General features: G+C 39.4%; 1 protein-coding gene and 1 non-coding gene across 2 annotated transcripts in view; both read left to right on the top strand.

The window, feature by feature from the left end:
- Nucleotides 1-17,886, top strand: part of LOC124608606 (G-protein coupled receptor Mth2-like) — a 247,523-nt gene that overhangs the window by 53,821 nt on the left and 175,816 nt on the right. The gene's annotated exons all lie outside the window — the stretch shown is intronic.
- On the top strand, nt 5,971-6,045 carry Trnas-cga. The gene has a single exon. It is a non-coding gene; the product is annotated as a tRNA-Ser (tRNA).

The following is a 17,886-nucleotide window of genomic DNA, read 5'->3' as shown; positions in this document are numbered from 1 at the left end:
TAGTGGTCACTGAATACTATTATAGCGTGTAATGGACTCACGTTGGACTGGAAAGTTTGACCACCTCAGCAACAGAAGGCAGTATGGTTGGCCTGCGCTAAACAAATGCAGCGAAGTTGTTAATGTAAATGGAAGGAAAGTACTTTAACATTCGTTACATTGATGTCTACCATGTCGTTCTTCCTAGTAGGCGATTTTCACGAAAAATTGGGGTAATAGACATTACTAGGTTCCGTACGGTGTGTGGAATTGTGTTGAAACGTACACATAGACCAGTATTCACATTTGGTTCACTCAAGATTCTTATCAGCAATCATGGGAAAAAAGTCACCAGCGTATAAGCGTATAGGTGGTTTGATGTGACCCATCAAATGTTCAAATGTGTGTGAAGCCGTATGGGACTTAACTGCCAAGGTCATCAGTCCCTAAGCTTACACACTACTTAACCTAAATTATCCTAAGGACAAACACACACAACCATGCCCGAGGGAGGACTCGAACCTCCGCCGGGATCAGCCGCACAGTCCATGACTGCAGCGCCCTCAGACCGCTCGGCTAATCTCGCGCGGCGACCCATCACGAATTCCTCTACTGTGCCAACCTCGTCATCTCAGAGTTGAACTTGCAGACCACGTCCGCAATTATATGCTGTGTGTATAGCAATCTCTGTCTTCCTCTACGGTTTTCACTATCTACAGCTCCCTCCAGCACTATGGACCTCATTCCCTGATGTCTTAACAGATGTCCCTTCTCCTTGTCACGTATTCCTTTCCTTTCTGATCCTGCACAGAACCTCCCCATTCCTTGCTTTATCAGTCCACCTAATTTTCAACATTCATCTGTAGCACCACATCTCAAATGCTTCGATTCTCTTCTGTTCCGGTTTTCCCCACAGTCCATGTTTCACAACCATACAATGCTGTGCTCCAGACGTACATTCTCAGAAATTTCTTCCTTAAATTAAGGCCTATGTTTAATACTGGCAGACTTCTCTTGGCCAGGAATACCCTTTCTTCCAGTACTAATCAGCTTTTGACGTCGTCCTTGCTCCGTCATGGATTATTTTGCTGCCTAGGTAGCAGAATTCCTTAACTTCGTCTGCTTCGTGACTCCAATCCTAATATGAAATTTCTCGCTGTTCTCATTTCTGCTACTTCTCCGTACTTTCGTCTTTCTTCGATTTACCCTCAATCCATATTCTGCACTCATTAGATTGTTCATTCCATTCAGCATATGATGATATTCTTTTTCACTTTCACTCAGGATAGCTATGTCATCAGCGAATCTTATCATTGATATGCTTTCACTTTGAATTTTAATTCCACTCCTGTAGCTTTCTTTTATTTCCATCATTGCTTCTTCGATGTACAGATTGGACACTAGGGGGAAAGACTACATCCCTGTCTTGTACCATTCTTAATCTGGACACTTCGTTCTTGGTCTTCCACTCTAATTGTTCCTTCTTGGCTCTTGTACATATTGCATATTACCCGCCTCTCCCTACAACTTACCCCTATTTTTCTCAGAATTTTGAACATCTTGCACGATTTTACATTGTCGAACGCCTTTTCCAGGCCGACAAATCCTATGAACGTGTCTTAATTTTCCTTTAGTCTTGCTTCCATTGTCAACCGCAACGTCAGAATTGCCTCTCTGGTGCCTTGACCTTTTCTAAAACCAAACTGATCGTCATCTAGCACATCCTCAATTTTCATTTCCATTCTTCTGTATATTATTCTTATCAGCAACTTGGATGCATGAGCTGTCAAGCTTATTGTGCGATAATTCTCGCACTCGTCAGCTCTTGCAGTCTTCGTAATTGTGTGGATAATATTTTTCCGAAAGTCAGATGGTATGACCCCAGACTCATACATTCTACACGCCAATGTGAATAGTCGTTTTGCTGCCACTTGTCCCAATGATTTTAAAAATTCTGATGGAATATTATCTATCCCTTCTGCTTTATTTGATCTTAAGTCTTCCAAAGCTCTCTTAAATTCTGATTCTATTACTGGATCCCCTATGCTTTCTAAATCGACTCCTGTTACTTCTTCTATCACATCGGACAAATCTTCCACCTCATAGAGGCCTTCAGTTTACTCTTTCCACCTATCCGCTCTCTCCTCTGCATTTAACAGTGGAATTCCTGTTTCACTCTTAATGTTACCACCCATGCTTTTTGTGTCGCCGCAGATTGACTTTCCTATGTACTGGGTCAGTCCTTCTGACAAAAATTTCGTTTTCGGTTTCTTCTCATTTTTCATGCAGCCATTTCGTCTTAGCTTCCCTGCACTTCCTACTTATTTCCTGCCTTAGCGACTTGTATTTCTGTGTTCCTAAATTTTCCTGAACATTTTTGTTCTTCCTTCTTTCTTCGATCAACTGAAGTATTTCTTCTGTTACCCAAGGTTTCTTCGCAGTTATCTTCTTCGTACAAATGTTTTTCTTTACAACTTCTGTAATTGCTCTTTTTAGAGATGTCCATTCCTCTTCAACTGTACCGCCTACTGTGCTATTTCTTATTGCTGTATCTACAGCCTTAGAGAACTTCAAGCGTATATCGTCAGTCCTTAGTACTTCCGTATCCCACTTCTTTGCGTATTGATTCTTCCTGAATAATCTCTTGAACTTCAGCCTACGCTTCATCACTATTACGTTGTGATCTGAGTTCATATCTGCTCCTGGGTATGCCTTACAGTCCAGTATCTGATTTCGGAATCTCTGTCTGACCATGTCTGTAATCTAACTGAGATCTTCCTGTATCACCCCGTCTTTTCCAAGTACACCTGCTCCTCTTGTGATTCTTGGACAGACTATTCACTATTACTAGCAGAAATTTATTACAGAACACAGTTAGTCTTTCTCCTCTCTCATTCCCAAGCTCATATTTTCCTGTAACCTTTTCTTCTACTCCTTCCCCTACAATTACATTCCAGTCCCCCATGACTATTAAATTATCATCTCCCTTTATGTACTGTATTGCCCTTTCAATATACTCATATACTTTCTCTGTCTCTTCATATTCATCTTGCGACGTCGTCATGTATACCTGAACTATCACTGCCGGTATTAGTTTGCTATCGATTCTGACAAGAACAACCCAATCAATTATTCACTGTAACACACTCTCTGCCCTACGTTGCTATTCATAACAAATCCTACTCCAGTTATAGCAATTTCTGCTGCTGTTGACATTACCCTACACTCATCTGACTAGAAATCTTTCGCTGACCCCTAATATATCTAGGCTGAGCCTTTGCATTTCCCTTTTCAGATTTCTAGCTTCCCTGCTACATTCAAAATTCTGACATTACACGTCACGATTCGTAGAACGTTATCATTTCGTTGATTATTCAATCTTTTTCTCGTGGTAACCTCCCCCTTGAAGCCCCCTCCCAGAGATCCGAACGGGGGACTATTCCGGAATCTTGTGTAGGTATGAAGCTAAATCGAGTGATCGAATGTAAAGGTTATGTCACGTTTCATCAGACACATTTTTCGCAGCGTATGTAAATGGGCTTCGGAATCCGAAGATGTGGTGACTGTTCTACTTGATTTCGCCGAAAGAACGAATAAACAGCATTACTTTATAAAAATATCGCTTACTGCAGACTTAACTATTTTATTTTCCTGCCGCAGAAGATAGGTGATGAGATATTGACTGTATCATTTCACTGTCCGAAGAACCAAATTACTTGCCAGAGTGTCAAATCATTAGCAAACTACTTCAGGAATTTATATAAATACAAATTCACAACCATCATTGTCGACTCAGCAAACGAACGACGATAATGTTTTCAACTGCCACTGGGATGAAATTTGGACAGTAGATTATCGTTGCTTGACAGATATTACCATTCATAATAATATTACGGACGTTCGATTAGCATCCGACGAATGCAGCGCTCGAAATACGATTTACTTTGCTATGGGAACGATAAGTAAATTATTATCGAACAACGCATAAGTGAATGTGAAATATGTGGTCCATGTATATCCAAATGTTAGACAGCCTTTGCAGCCTCACTTACTGCCCGTATGGAAAAAAATAAGGATATATTCAAATGCAATATACATACATTCTTCTAAATTTGGATTAGTCAACGAACTTTCAGACCTAATATCTGATTAGGGAAAAACCTGCGTCAGAGTTACTGTGGCAACTCACCTGTGCCACTTTAAATTTAATCCGCGTTAAATGTTTTTCTTTAATAAAAACCAAAACATAAAAATGGCTCTGAGCACCATGGGACTTAACATCTAAGGTCATCAGTCCCCTAGAACTTAGAACTACTTAAACCTAACTAATCTAAGGACATCACACACATCTATACCCGAGGCAGGATTCGAACCTGCGACCGTAGCAGTCGCGCCTAGAACCGCTAGACCACCGCGGCCGGCAAAACCAAAACAGAGATGACATCCGAATAAGGAACTAAGTGCATTGCAGAACCTAAACAGGTCATTAACAGAGTTCGCAGTAAGAATAGAAAAAGAAAATATGTTGATTTCACATATTCAGTAAAATGAAGCTAGGTGTAGATGTATCAACACGAAAACTAATGGATTTAGACGATTTGTGCGTAAAGCATTTTGGATATCTGTTCACATATTGTCACGCTATGTAAATATCGTAGATAATTTGAAAAACAAATGTTAGTAGGTGCGAATGGTGTAGATGTATCAACACGAAAACTAATGGATTTAGACGATTTGTGCGTAAAGCATTTTGGATATCTGTTCACATATTGTCACGCTATGTAAATATCGTAGATAATTTGAAAAACAAATGTTAGTAGGTGCGAATTATTTGTGTTGTCTTGAAACTAAACTACTCAATTATATTTTTAAAGTAGGCACTACCACACAGCCCTGTCCCCTGTACATAATAGGCACGCGCCTGCACACCCAAATGTTTGTGTTGCTCATTACACAACCGTCAGCTCGTCCTGTTCACGCATGAAACAGGTGACAATAGCGTCAGCAGACTGCTGCTGCTCGTCTACAGAAGTGAAGTCATTGATAGTAAAGGTGCGCCAGTGATGAGTGCTTACGAAAAGAGCTATTCGATTTGGTATCAGTATTGTATTATCATATGAAACATGTCAGCCAACTTCTGTAGCTGTATCAAGGAGGTTCTACAAGTACGTATACCCACCAGATGACGCATTTAACTAACACAGTGCTTTTTATTTCATTTCAAAACCAGTTTTAAGGACTATTTCAGTTCTTTGGCTAGAGTATGTAAATTTATTTACGAGGAGAGTGAAACAAAGTTGCCTAGAAAACGCCGAAATGATTAAAGAGTTGGGTATCGTTTGAGAGCCGAGCCGGATCCCCCACTATCAGGAGTTACAGAAACTAATAAGTGACAGAAAATCAAAATACGAGAGTCATTCAATAATTAAAGAGACTAGTTGGTCTGGAGAAAAAAGCATTTATTTTTACAAAACAATACTTTTCTACTTTTCAACATAATCCACTTGAACATTTATGTACTTGTTCCAACGGGCTACAAACTTTTTTATTCCGGCTGCAAAGAACTCTTTGTCTCTATCTGTCCCACAAACCTTTTCACGTCTACATCTACATTTACATCGATACTCCGCAAGCCACCTGACGGTGTGTGGCGGAGGGTACCTTGAGTACCTCTATCGGTTCTTCCTTCTATTTCAGTTTCGTATTGTTCGTGGAAAGGAGGATTGTCGGTATGCTTCTGTGTGGGTTCTAATCTCTCTGATTTTATCCTCATGGCCTCTCCGCGAGATATACGTAGGAGGGAGCAATATACTGCTTGACTCTTCGGTGAAGGTATGTTCTCGGAACTTCAACAAAAGCCCGTACCGAGCTACTGAGCTCTCTCCTGCAGAGTCATCCACTGGAATGATATTTTCACTCTGCAGCGGAGTGTGCAGGAAGGTAGGAGACGAGATACTGGCAGAAGTAAAGCTGTGAGACCGGGCGTGAGTCGTGCTTCGGTAGCTCAGTGGTAGAGCACTTGCCCGCGAAAGGCAAAGGTCCCGAGTTCGAGTCTCGGTCGGCACACAGTTTTAATCTGCCAGGAAGTTTCATCCACTGGAGTTTATCTATCATCTCCGTAACGCTTTCGCGATTACTAAATGACCCTGTAACGAAGCGCGCTGCTCTCCGTTGGATCTTTTCTATCTCTTCTATCAATCCTATCTGGTACGGATCCCACACTGCTGAGCAATATTCAAGCAGTGGGCGAACAAGCGTACTGTAACCTACTTCCTTTTTTTTCGGATTGCATTTCCTTAGGATTCTTCCAATGAATCTCAGTCTGGCATCTGCTTTACCGACGATCAACTTTATATGATCATTCCATTTTAAATCACTCTTAATGCGTACTCCCAGATAATTTATGGAATTAACTGCTTCCAGTTGCTGACCTGCTATATTGTAGCTAAATGATAAGGGATCTATCTTTCTATGTAATCGCAGCACATTACACTTGTCTACATTGAGATTTAATTGCCACTCCCTGCACCATGCGTCAATTCGCTGCAGAGCCTCCTGCATTTCAGTGCAATTTTCCATTGTTACAACCCCTTCTGTCCTTGAACCTCTTCCCACGTAATGCCTCCTTCAGTGCACTAAACAAATGGAAATAACTAGGCGCTAAATCAGGACTGCAAGAGGGATGAGATAGTACTTCCCAGTCTATTTCGTCGATGGTTTCACGGGTTAGTTGAGCAATACGAGGACGTGCATTGTTTTGCTGGAGAATCACATCTCTCCTCTGAGATCCACGACGCCTCTCTCTTAGGGCTGACTTCAACTTCTTTAAAATAAATCCGAGTAGTATTGGCTGTTCATTGTAAGCTGCTCTTCGATATAATCACAAAAAACTGGACCTTCAGCATCCCAAAACACCGCCAACATGGCTTTTCCTACTGATGCTTGGGTTTTGAATTTTTTCTTGACAGATGAGTTGGTGTGCTTCCACTCCAAGCTTTGTCTTTTGATTCTGCCTCATAATAGTAAACCCAAGTTTCATCACAAGGTAAAATTTCGTTGAAGTGCTCACCTTCTCTTTCATAACGTTCCTTTAGCTCTGTGCACATTCTCAACTTTGTTTCCTTGTGTAAACCGCGTCAACTTCTTCGGGACCCATCTTGCACATGTTTTGCGGTACTTCAGCTTGTTACAGATAATGTTATGAACTGTACCAGTACTAACCTGAACCTTATCAACTATCATTTCCACAGTCGCACGGCGGTCGGCACGAATATTGTCAGCAATTCGACTTTCAAGTGTGGCAGTTGAAACTGAGTAGCAACCATTTTTGAACTGCTCTGCCCACTTGTAAAAATTTGCACGAGTCATACAACCGTCACCGTTAACTTTGGATATTCTACAGTATATATTCACTGGTTTCTCGCCTTCGGCAAGTAAAAAACGAATAACGAAGCGTTGTTCAACTAATGTGGACCTTTCAAGCGGACTCGCCATCTTGAAATGTATATTTGAGGTTATCAACAAAACAATGTTGATACATCAGCTGATCAGGGCTCATCTCAGTGATGCCAACGTAAAGTCATTAAAGTACCACCTTTGCTCTACTAACAGTTTTTTCCCCAGCCCAATTTGTCTCTTTCATTATTGAATGACCCTCGTACAAAGAAATAATTGGGAATTTTAGTGCAGAAATAAGAGATAAATTAAAGAAAAATTCTTGAGTGGAAAACTTTGGATATGATGTCTACGTTATTAAGCAGACTTATCAGCCAGGATGACAGAAATTTACTTCATAAAGTGTTGTTAAAGAAAAATGAGGCATACAAGATTAACATAAATAAAAATGTTAGCATTTTAGAATGTGTAGACTATGAAGGTGTAGGTGAAATAAGTAATCATTTAAGAAAAATATAACAGAAATAAAAAATGTTAAACTGAACAAGACAGGTTCTAAAAAGAAATGCAGAAGTTATTAGGAATATGATAAGCTATGCCAAACTAAAAGCAAAAGATATCAGAATTTCTTCGAGAGGACATGAAAAATACAATGGTAATATGGTAATAAAATCAACTGAAGACAATAAGAATCCGAAGAACCCAAACACAGCTTAGGTAACAACACATTTGATGAGTTAAGATGGCCGATACCACTGCACTCAACAACAGAGAGAAAGCTTTACAAGAATTAGAAGATTTTTCTAAATGTTTATGTCGGCCCAGGGGTGAACCACAAAAACAGATGGTTAATAATGAATTCTGAAAGTAAGGCAAGATATGTGTAAAGCCCTGTGGGGTATGAAGATAAAAGACTGGAAGAAACCCAATACAGAAATAACTTGCACAATTGTTTACGGAACACCTGCAGAGGAAGACAATTCACAAAAAAAATCCATAAAAAGGAGACATACAAGACATAAAAATCTTAGATCCATCATCATCTGCATAATGCGAAAGACATTCATTAAAATAATCACCAACCGCATAAGGAAACACTGGATTTTAATCGAGCTAAGGAACAGGCTGGCTTCGAAAGTGGACACAGCACAGTAACGTCACCTTGCCTCGGATTCAAGTAAATTTTGAAACCGTTTTACTCGTTTTGTACAAAACCTGTACTAATATCCCTTGACCAAGAACTCGTTGATCACCACAGAGGCACACCAGTGCCACAGCTTCTATCAGACTTCATCAGAATTGTGAAAAACTCAGAACTGCAACAGGAATCAAGTATGGAGATTCCATACTCTCACGTAGAATACATAATTGTGTACCAGTTACGAGACAGGGTCGTCGATGGGAACCAATACTTCAGACTGAAAGCAAGTTTATCGAGCACACTCGGAGCCGAACTACTTCCCTGCTTCAGCAGTGTGTGCTGCTCTTTATACGTACACAGAATGTTCTAACAAATTACAATATTCGATAAATAAGTAAAGTTCCAGAATCTTCTCCAGGAATCAGAAGCATTTGTAGGAGGAGGGTGATCCGCAACGCGCCAGCCAGCGACCATAGAAGGTAAATCACGGCGTATGACATGCGTCATGTGAAGATGTATCGCCGGAAATGCATAGCCTCCTATTTCCATCTATTGTACTATAATTTTTTTTCCTTATTTTGTTACCTGAAGATATGACGTTTCTGTGTCTTTGTATATTTTAATTGTTTTAGTATTTGCATATATATACTTATTTATGCATTTATGTCGATTTATAATTGGTTTGTTTGTAAATATTGTTTGTATCTTTACGCTGGGTCTGGCCTAGGGAAAACTATGCTATCGAACCATTACATCGATAGGTCGTGTGGAGAACCAAAGTATTTTGGATCTTTAGTAGTGTTAACTCTGCCGCGTGGAGTGCGGGCAGAGCTGAGAGTCTGGCGGAGGTGGTGCAGTGGAGCAGGTGTGTTGTGTGACGCTCCCGCGAGTTGCCGCGCCTTCGGGGTTGGGCAGCATGTAATTGCGCTCGACTTGCTATGATAGTTTCTGACACGGTGTCGCGGACGGGAAGCATTAGCTGGCGCACATCAAGAGCCCGTTTCGCCTGGTGACCTTGTCGAGAAGAAGGCGCGCCAACATCCAGCTTCTGCAACAGCGACGGCCGACAATGAGTGACTGTCGCCACCTCCTCGATCGACGGCTTCAAACCTTCAATCAACCAACAAGGAAGACTGGAAGCACGTAAAGTTTTAGAACTGTATGGCAGACCTCAGCTTTTCGAACTGTTCCATTTTCATAACTAAATTACAGCAACGTAGCATGAACCTTTGTTGCTCGTTGTCCCAATTGCATTACCAAGCAGGGTCCCTTCCTTTTCCGGAATTAACCCGAGTGTCGTTGAAATTCAAACGCCAGCATCATTCGATTTCACTGCTTTAATTTCAAAGTTCAGTTATGGTATTCATAGCTGGCTACAATATTTAGATTACACAAGCACAAATTAAGAGCGCGAGTTTTGTTACCGTATTTTAGCGTACCTGTGACTGCAGCTCAGTTTGGTACGTACTAAATTTTACTATTGTTAATTGTTCAGAATCTTTTAATTCAAGTTCAAAGTTAAATCTCTTATTTCTAAATTGCGTAGATTCAAGTAGCTTTTGAAATGATTGTTGAGGTAGCCCAAGACTAACCGTATTTACTGAATTTCGATGTGCTTCAGAAACAAAGCTCACAATTAATTTCAGCCACTAAATTAACTTTCAGTTTTCCAGTTTTATTAATTCTTTTGCTAATTTTATTATTATTTATTTTATGGCCTTCATTGGACCACTGTAGTCAAAAATACAAAGTTCTAAACAAGTTGTTACAATTTGGTTCGACAATAACTTAATATATTTAGGTAATATAATTATTAGAGGCTATTCTTATATGAAAGATGTTTTGCTCTTCTGTCTGCCCAATATTTCTTCATTCTTTCAGATATTTTCTTTCTTTCTTCATCTGAGACAACTCTTCCTGTACTCCTTTTATTGATTTTCATTTGTAGTCTGGTTTGCGGGTCTTGCAGTATTCTGGTTTTCTCTGTCTTCTTTTTTAGATCATCTACTGTAATTTGAAGTTCTTTTATATCTTCCTTAATTTCTGTGATCCATTTAATGTCGCTCTTGCTATTCCACAATTTTTGTATTATTTTTTTACTAATTCTGTTTTCTGGAGTTCTCATCAGATGTCCAAAGAATGAGATGCGTTTCTTCCTGATTGTGCTCATGACTGGTTCTATTTTCTTATATACTGTTTCATTTGATGCTATTCTCCAATGTCCATTTATTTTATACTGTTTATTTATACATGTCCTAATTATTCTTCTTTCTATTTTTAGTATTCTGTCAATTTCTGCTGTATTAGTTGTTTTGAAGATAGTTTCAGCTGCATACGTTATTTCTGGTTGTGTAACTGTTTTATAGTGTTTTAATTTTGCATCTATAGATAGGCTTTTTTTGTTGTATGTAGTTTTGGTAATGTAATTTGCATAGTTCAGTTTTTTATTCTATTTTGCCATAATGGCTTCTCATTTAGATTGTATGTTATTATTTCGCCTAAATATTTAAATTTATCAACAATTTTGATTTCCTGTTCTCCTATTGTAATTTTGTTTGCAACTGGCGGATCAGTTAGCATAATCTCCGTTTTTCCAAATGATATTCTAAGGCCTACTTTCTCTGCTATTTCTTGTAGTGATTTCACTTGTTGCCTGGCTTCTTGAACGGTGTTGGCTAGGAGAGCAAGATCATCAGCGAATCCCAAGCAGTTTAAGCTAATATCATCTTTTGCACTTCCAATTCTTATCCTCTTTGGATTGTCCTTGTACCATTCTCTCATTATGTATTCCAGTGCACAGTTGAAAAGTAATGGTGATAGGCAGTCACCTTGTCTTAAGCCTGTTTTTATGAGGAATGGTTCCGAAATTTCTCCTCTAAACTTCACTTTTGATTTGGTGTTGTTTAGAGTGAGTTGTATTATTTTAATTAGTTTTGGATGGAGTCCTAGATTTCTTAAAATTTTTAATACTGAAGGTCTGTGGAGACAGTCATATGCCTTCTTAAAATCTACAAATGTTATTGCCAGAGGTTTGTTCCGTTTCTTGTGGTATGCCATAATCAATTTTAAACTAATTATCTGCTCTGCACAGCTTCTCCATGGTCTGAAACCTCCCTGATATTCCCCTAACTCCTGTTCTAATTGCTCCTTGATTCTTTCATATAGGATCTTGGATAGAATTTTATATGTGCAATCTAGGAGAGAGACTCCTCTGTAGTTGTCTGGGTTGCTCTTATCTCCCTTTTTGTGTAGTGGGTGGATGATAGCTGTGGTCCAATGTTCGGGAAATTGTTCTGTTACCCAAATTTTTGTTAGAGCCATGTGTAAGGAGGTCTTGACTGTGTCACTTGCATATTTCCACATTTCAACAAAAACCTCATCTTCTCCACATGCCTTATAATTTTTTTGTTCTTTAAGAATTTCTTCTACTTCTTGGAAAGTTGGAGGGTCTAGTTTGTTAGGTTTGGTTTTTATTGGGGTATTTATGTTGATTTGTAAGGGTTCTTTGGGTTCCTCGCAATTCAGAAGTTTGTAAAATGCTTTTGCCATGATTTCTGCATTTTCCTTGTTACTGTGTGTCATTCTTCCATCTTCATCTTTCAGTATTAGTGTAGGGGCCTCATATTGTTGTAGTTGTTTCCCAAAGATTTTATAGTAGTTCCTGGAGTTGGTTTTATGATAATTACCTTCTATAGACTTTATAATATCTTTATGAAATCCTCTCTTGATTCTTCTAATATTTTGAGTGAATTTTTTTCTTTCATTTTTTAGGTTGATGGCATTTTCTTCAGTTTTATGTGTTTGAAACTTTAACCATGCTTGGTGTCTATCTTCATGGAATTTGTCACATTCTGACGTCCACCATGCATGTTTCCTTCGTGCGTTCAAGGGAGCTAGATTCTCTGCTTCTTTTTTAAGATTAGGCACTAGTTGTTCTAGATCATCTGTTAATTTGATGGTTTGTGTTATTTGTTGGTACTTATTATTTTTAATTAGCTGATGTGGGTCAAACCTTCTTTTATTTTATTAGTTTTTCCGGTACTCTTCTTTAACGGTGTGAATTTGATTTTAATTTTAACCATATAATGGTCTGAGCCTGTGTCTACTCCTCTCAGTACTTTAACATTGTGGGTCTCCTTATGAAAATTTTTGTCCATACAGACATGGTCTAGCTTCCTCTTAAAGTATGTTGATTTAGATATAAGGTTGTGTTCTCTGCAGAGTTCTTCAAGTCTTTGACCGTTTTTGTTTGTAAATTTGTGTGGACTCCATTTTCCAATTATATCTTTATATTTCCTTTCTTTTCCCAACTGAGCATTGAAATCTCCCAATAAGATTTTTACATTCTTTTTATTTACTCTGTTCACAGTTTGCTCTAGAACGTCCCAAAATTTATCTACCTCTTCCTTTGTTTTTGTTAGACAATTTTTTTCATTTGTTGGGCATGAGCATTTATTATTGTATAGGTTTTATTCATTGTTTTAAAGCTTAGAGTCGCAATTCTTGGTAATACTGCTTGGAAATCCGTTACTGAATCTATTATTTTTATGTTTACTAAAAACCCTGTTCCAAACTGGGGACATTGTTTCATTGCCCTTGGTCCTGGTTTCCCATTATAAATTCTGTATCCTTGTGATTCGAATGGGTCCTCTGTGGTATTTCTCATTTCTTGGACCCCTGTTATTAAAATTTTTTGTTTATTTAGTTCATCTGTGAGCTCCTTGAGTTTTCCGGTCTGAAGTAGTGAGTTTATGTTGTGTGTTGCTATATAATTTATTTGCTCATGTTTAATCTTCTTTTTGTGTTTTAGTGTGCATTTGGATGGTTGCAAACGCTCCGATTCGTTGCTGTCTTCTAGTTGACTACCCACCGAATCCGATGTAGCCTTTTCCTGCCTTTTTGAGCAGGACGGTGGAATTTTTTCCTAAAAGACCTTTCCATTTTTGACTGTCGAAGATTGTCAACCTTAGTTGGAGCAAGCTCCGATTTACAACTCCGGTTGTTAACTGCAGAGGGTGTGTTTGGTCCGCGAGAGCTATTTTATTTCACTCAAGTCCGCCAGTAAACCGGTGAGGACTTCCCTATCCGCCACCCGGGACGCGCCACGTTGGAGTATCACCTCTCCTCCTAATATGACAGCATAGTAGGTTCGTGGAATTCTTTTGCTAAATTAAGTCAGAGTGTAGCGAAATTTATTTCTTGTGACAAACATTCAGTTTTCACACTACACGTGTCAACCTTCAGTTGCCACGCTTCTAGTGCTAATTATATCTGCAATAACCCTTCTTTTTCAGTTACTATAGTAGTTGTCCATAGGACTGGCGACCGTAATTTTCCCCAAATCTCAAATATCTAATTACCACTAGTTAATTGTTAACGTAACGGCCGCACATTTTCTTTCTTTATTAACTTTACCCTTTTTCAAAATTAATTTCCACCAGTTTCATTTGCATTTTTCCTTTCATTTAGATGTAACCCTTTCCTCCCTCTTTACCGACAGATCAACTTCGGTGACGATTGCTTTTCCCAAATTTCCATTAGGTATACGCGGTTTAATTTTTCACTGTCATTAAGGTCGATAAGTGAGGGGGAGGTTACAAAGATACCACCCGAACTAGTCCCAGAGCAACTTTTCTGATCCTTAAGCTCAGAACACCATCAAGTAATGCATGTTAATGAAACAACCTGTTAAAACAGTACGTCTCATCAGACTAAAATAACGTATAATGGGGGCTCGGGCTTTCAGCGCGAAAACCGTTCAAAAACTGAGGGTTGCTCAGCGTGCAATGGAAAGATACATGTTGGGAACTACTGCGAGAGAAACAAAGAAATGGATCGGTGAAGAAGGAGTTTAAAGCGTGTTTACGACGCTAATGAAAATTAAATGGTGGTAGGCCATAGGCCTACATGTAACCACTCGAAGTGACTGTGGATGGACCAAGGAATTTCTTTGCTGCAATCCAAGAAACTATCCGAACGACGACGTAACGGAGGTGTGCAGGTGACGCAGGAAAGGTAGAGGGGCCACGTGGATGCACGCAGCCGAGTGCTGCAATGCATAGGAACGGTCTGTATGAGACTTTTATCCAGCTGTGGATGTCAAACGCCTGCCTCTGTTGTGATAACTGCCATGCTTTATTCCTTAATCTGTCATAACAAAAGGATGTAAACTTCTAACCCATATTGTGCTAGTAGTACCATACATTGGATATTAACAACACGAAATCAGATGATTAGCACAGAAAACTAACAAAGTGAAGGAAATGTTCCAATATATGAAATAAAAACTCCAACTGCTACGAAGAAACATTAATAAAAAGGGGTGTATAAGAGCAAACGGGCTAAGAAAACTTCCTTATAAATGAGAAATTTACTGGTAACATTTATAGTCCTAGAAGTAAGGTAGTGCTGCCTCATAATGTACATTTGTTGCGTGGGACTAACTGGAAGTACAGGTAAGACAAGAACATTAGACAAGAAGTGAAGGAAAGCTAGATAAGTTTGGAGTATGGTGGTATCTTGGTGGATGTTAATAGACATGTGAATTATGAAACGTTATAAGGAAGTGTTAGATAGAGCACATCGATGATAACATCTATAAAATCTTTACGAAGTGTATTATAATGCACGATGCAGAGTGGATTTTGTATTACATAGTGCCGAAGATGTAGGTTGAAGCGTTAATCCAAAGTCGCGGAGATGGTCAAATGGTACGAAGAAATGTAGGCTCGTTTTCATATTTATAAGAAAGGCGTCTGAAGTGAAACATAAAAATTGAACTCAACGTTCTGAATGTGAGCAATTAAGCTCAGCATACTCTGATAAGAGGTACCTTCGTTGGCAGATTATAAAAGGAAGGTAACTGATAAATAGCTTGACAGTTGCCAAGGAGCAATCATGTGTTGTCTTTATTCCCACTGATACTTCTCCATCATAAGTCAATGCAAACATCTAGAGCACATGCCGGCTTCATTTCCAGATATGACACAGCTTCCCCTCCTTGGACGGAAACGGATCGCACTAACTTGTTTCATCTATCTATGACAAGGACTGCCATTACTGTCGCGATCCCTAGAGATTAGTGTAGCGTGTATCCAGCGCTGCCAGTAATGCCCGATCTATCTCTCCTGATATTCACACCTTTTGTTAACTGTTCCTCCATCAACGGCACTCGTAGGTTATGAAGGAAGGATTCTAGGTGATGTTATCCACTGCGTTTGTATGTTTCTCGAGACTTTCCCACACATGCCGTGAGGGAATCAGGTGGGACGAATGTGCTGGACACCATGTTCGTGCAATGTCCTCCCTAGCAGTGTTTCAGTAAAGCGAGTGTTACCGTGTTTACACTACGCTGTGACACTTGAACCTCGCTGTTTCTTAGCCCCTGTAAATCAGTGAACGTTCAGTATCCATTACCCTTAGTACAACGGTGTTCGTACATTCGGCACAATCAATACGCTTCTGTGTTTTCAGGAGAGAGTAGTATCTCGCTTCGTGGAGAAGGCTGTGTGTGTCCTGGGCATATATTTGCCCCCACGTGATGTCCAGTTGACTGTGGCGCTACCACGGACTCGTCAGTTTACGAAGCATTTGAAGAGTCCGGAGACATGTTGGCTAATGCGGATTAGTTGAGCCTCTCGGGATGATGAAAGGACGTGGCAGAATAAATAATCAGAATGCAGTGTGTACGGCTGACTAACCGTCGAAACATCTCCACACATTAACAGAGAAACACGGCATATCGTTTCACCACGACGTCACCACAGTGTACTACAGCGAGCAAAGACTGTTTTCTTAAGATGACGAGTCCTTTTGCCTAGCCCTTATCGACGAGAAACTGCTTTCTTAAATTTTACGAGAAGTAGGATTTCTTAGAATTCATATGATAACTTACCTTGGGTGTTAATACATGTCTTCTGTTGTGCTATATGTCAGATTCTCCTTCTCTTCTAATGACCTCATTGTCCATGGGGCATCAAACACTTATCTTCCTTCCTATTTCTTCAGATTCTAGCGATCTGCCCTAATCTAGTACGCCCATTCTTTGTCTTTTTTTTTTGTTAAAGAAAGAAAGATATGTATCAATCCGTTGTGAAAGAAACCATTACAGATGGAAAAGCGATGTAGACTTTAAAGATATAGAGGTGCATAGTACGTGATAAATTTGGCAAATCACTGTTAGAGGGGCCATACCGGCATTTGACTCACAAGGTTTAAGGAATCAATCATCTGGTGCCCTTTGAGGATATCACAAGTATTCGCAAATACAATGTTACATATGCAGCGATTCAACTACGTTTTGAAGGCGGTGTAAGAGTCGTGGGATCTTAATTCTGCCAGCATTTCCTCAGCAATTACCCTACAGTCTCAAAACAGGTATCTTTTCAAAATTATCTAGAGTAATTTTCTGGTATACTATGCGTCAGTTGCAACGGAAAGTAGGTTAATGGTGGTAGTGGAGGTAAGTTCCTATGGGACCAACTTGCTGAGGTCATCGGTCCCTAGGCTTACACACTACTTAATCTAACTTAAACTAACTTATACTAAGGACAACACACACAACCGTGCCCGATGGAAGACTGGAACCTCCTATGGGGGGAGCCGCGTGAACCGTGCCAAGGCGCCGTAGACCACGCGGCTAATAATGTTATATGCGAAAATATGAAAGCTCTTCATCTTTCTCACAAACCATCCACCACTTCCTTTGAGTCTGTCTTAAGTGTTTCCACCATATACTTCAGTAAAAGACTTTCCCTGAGGCCCCACGTTGACACTCAAGTAATAGACGCAGTGTAAGAATTCTCCAATACAGGAATGTTCAAGCAAACGCACAAAAATTGAACTGAAAACCGCAGATTCTCGTGAAGCAATGGCATTACGAAGATGAAATAAATAACACTGTGTCTAGTTAGACACCTTTTGTGGACATAACTCGGTAACACGAATATCGTAAGAATAGTTTAGTGCTATTGTAAAGAAATGGTTCTCTTACTCTTCCGTATTGTCGTTGCGATTTTTAATTTGTGTAACAATAGTAATAAAAATACTCTGGATATACAAGAAAGTACTATAATGTGAATTTAATCTGTAAAACGTATTAATTTCGATGTTCTGTTTATTGTAACCCGAACATTGACGGTCATACATAAGTAATCACAAATAAATTTCAACTATCAAAGAAAGAAATTCTGTTGGAAAAGCACGGGTGGTTGCTTAGGAAGAACGTGAAAATATGAAAGCGTTTATTACGCACTACTGTAGTAGCCTGGCGTTCTCTTAACGCATTTTTTTAAATTTTTTTTTGCTGTCGATTGGTAAATCTATTGATGTAGCTATCCCATACTAATCCTATCGTTCCCTATACTCACAAT

This window comes from Schistocerca americana, chromosome 1 (genome assembly GCF_021461395.2).
Source record: "Schistocerca americana isolate TAMUIC-IGC-003095 chromosome 1, iqSchAmer2.1, whole genome shotgun sequence".
NCBI lineage: Eukaryota > Metazoa > Arthropoda > Insecta > Orthoptera > Acrididae > Schistocerca > Schistocerca americana.
The sequence above is the reverse complement of the archived record's forward strand: the minus strand, read 5'-3'. Positions and strand labels throughout refer to the sequence as shown.